Consider the following 2,935-nt stretch of genomic DNA (forward strand, 5'->3'; position numbering starts at 1 on the left):
CAGAAAGAGGAAAAAAGATGCTTCCACCAGGAAGGATAATCAAGAAAAGTTAGGAAGTTTTTTATTTCTTTTCAGTGTAACAGTATTCGTTGTTTTTGCACCACACCCAGTGCTCCATGCAATACATGCCCTCCCCAATACCCACCACCTGGTTCCCCCAACCTCCCACCTCCCACCCCTTCAAAAACCTCAGGTTGTTTTTCAGTGTCCATAGTCTCTCATGGTTCACCTCCCCTTCCAATTTTCCTCAATTCCCTTCTCCTCTCCATCTCCCTATGTCCTCCATGTTATTTGATATGCTCCACAAATAAGTGAAACCATATGATAATTGGCTCTCTCTGCTTGACTTATCTCACTCAGCATAATCTCTTCCAGTCCCATCCACGTTGATAACAAAAGTTGAGTGTTCATCCTTTCTGATGGAGGCATAATACTCCATAGTGTATATGAACCACATCTTCCTTATCCATTCATCAATTGAAAGGCATCTTTGTTCTTTCCACAGTTTGCCAACCGTGGCCATTGCTGCTATAAACATTGGGGTACAGATGGCCCTTCTTTTCACTACATCTGTATCTTTAGGGTAAATACCCAGGAGTGCAATTGCAGGGTCATAGAGAAGCTTTATTTTTAATTTCTTGAGGAATATCCACACTGTTCTCCAAAGTGGCTGCACCAACTTGCGTTCCTACCAACAGTGGAAGAGGGTACCCCTTTCTCCACATCCTCTCCAACACATGTTGTTTCCTGTCTTGCTAATTTTGGCCATTCTACCTAGTGTAAGGTGATATCTCAATGTGGTTTTAATTTGAATCTCCCTAACGGCTAGTGATGGTGAACATTTTTTCATGTGTCTGATAGCCATTTGTATATCTTCATTGAAGAAGTGTCTGTTCACATCTTCTGCCCATTTTTTGATATGATTATCAGTTGTGTGTACAGTTTGTTTTTTTTTTAAATATTTTGTACAGTTTTTTTTTTTTAAAGATTTTATTTGTCAGAGAGAGAGAGAGAGAGCAGAAGCAGAGGGAGTAGTGGGCAGAGAGAGAAGCAGGCTTCCCTCTGAGCAAAAAGCCCAATGTTGGACTCAATCCCAGAACCCTGGGATTGTGACCTGAGCCCAAGGCAGCCACTTAACTGACTGCAACACCCAGTTGCCTCACAGACTTATTTTAGACCTAAAAATACAGACTGAAAGTAAGAGGATGAAGAAATGTCCATCATGCAAATGGTTATCAAAAGAAAAGCCAAAGTAGGGGCATCTGGGTGGCTCAGTCAGTTAAGTATCTGCATTTGGCTCAGGTCATGACCCTGTGGTCCTGGTATTAAGCCCTGCATAGGACTTCCTGCTCATCATGGTGTCTGCCTGTCTCTCTCCCTCTGCACCTCCCCACCCTCCTCATGCTCTCTCTCTTGCTCTCAAATAAATAAAAATTTATAAAAAAAAGAAAGCCAGACTAGCAATACTTATTTCATACAAAATAGACTTTATTTATTTTGTCTAGGTAGAGCATACTTTACTGGTGTTCCCAACAATGTAGGGCTCTCCAAGCCTCTCCCTTTCTTCAAGGAGTGGAAACTATGGAGGTTGGGAGATTCTCAGTGTATTGGGGATGAGTTATGGCAAATACTTCCCAGGAGCTGAGGGCCTCTCTCTTCCTCTTGCTCTCACTGGGGGTAGCGGTTTATAGGGCTCTTACTCCCTGAAGGTCATGAGGATCATAATATCTACCACCCACCTGCTGTAGCCAAATGTACTGTCATACCAGGAAAGGAGCTTGACAATGTGGTCACTGAGAGCAATGCCAGTCCCAAAATCAAAGGTAGAAGAGTAGGTGTCATTGTTAAAGTCACAGGAGACAACCTGATCCTCAGCATTGCCCAGGATGTCCTCGAGGAAGCTGTCAGATGCTTGTTTTACTACCTTCTTGATGTCATTCTATTTGGCAACTTTCTTCAGGAAGCAGGACAGATCCAAAATTGACACAGTGGAAGGTAGGAATATGGAAGCCATGCCAGTGGGCTTACCATTTGGCTCAGGAATGACCTTGCCTTACAGCCTTGGTGGCACTTTAGAAGCAGAAATCGTATACTGGGCAGCCTCTTTGGCTCATGCCACAGCTTCCCAGAGGGTCTGTCCACAGTCCTCTGGGTGGCAGTGATGGCATGAACTACGATCATGAGTCCCTCCACAATGTCAAAATTGTCATGGATAACCTTGGTCCCACACTTCAAATGAGCTCCAGGCTTCATGGTGGTGAAGACTCCAGTGGACTCAACAACACACTCAGTATGAGCATCACCCCACTTGATGGTGAGATTTCAATTATCGAAGTTAGAGATGAGCTTTCCATGATGACAAGTTTCCCATCCTGAGCCTTAACTGTGCAATGAAATTTGCCATGTATGGAATCATATGGAACATGTATACCTTGTAGTTGAGGTCAATGAAGGCATCACTGATTGTGACAATTTCCACTTTGCCACCATTAAAAGCAGCCATAGTGACCAGGTGTGCAATATGGTCAAATCTGTTTACTCTGACCTCCACCATCTTGTCTCTGGATCATGGCTAGCACTGCACCAGAAAATGTGGCTGTCTGCTGAGCAGGAAGAAGCAGAGACCTAAGATAAAATAGACTTTAAAGGAAAGACTGTAACAAAAGATAAAGAAGGACACTATATAATAATAAAGGGACATTCCAATGGGAAGATACACCAATCTTAAATATTTACACACCCAATATAGGAACACCCAAACATATAAAACAATAACAAACATAAAGGAACTAATCAATAATAATACAATAAGAGCAGTGACTTTAACATCCCACTTACATCAAAGGACAGATCATCAAAACCAGTAACTGGGTGCTTGGGTGATTCAGTCAGTTGAGCATCTCCTTGCCTCAGGTCATGATCCTGGGGTCCTGAG

At 43.0% G+C, this 2,935-nt stretch overlaps 1 pseudogene; it reads right to left on the minus strand.

Annotated features, from left to right (window-relative positions):
- Positions 1-1,696: 1,696 nt before the first annotated feature.
- Positions 1,697-2,554, minus strand: LOC116589962 (annotated as a pseudogene).
- Positions 2,555-2,935: the final 381 nt, after the last annotated feature.

Source organism: Mustela erminea, chromosome 5 (assembly GCF_009829155.1).
Source record: "Mustela erminea isolate mMusErm1 chromosome 5, mMusErm1.Pri, whole genome shotgun sequence".
Classification (NCBI taxonomy): domain Eukaryota; kingdom Metazoa; phylum Chordata; class Mammalia; order Carnivora; family Mustelidae; genus Mustela; species Mustela erminea.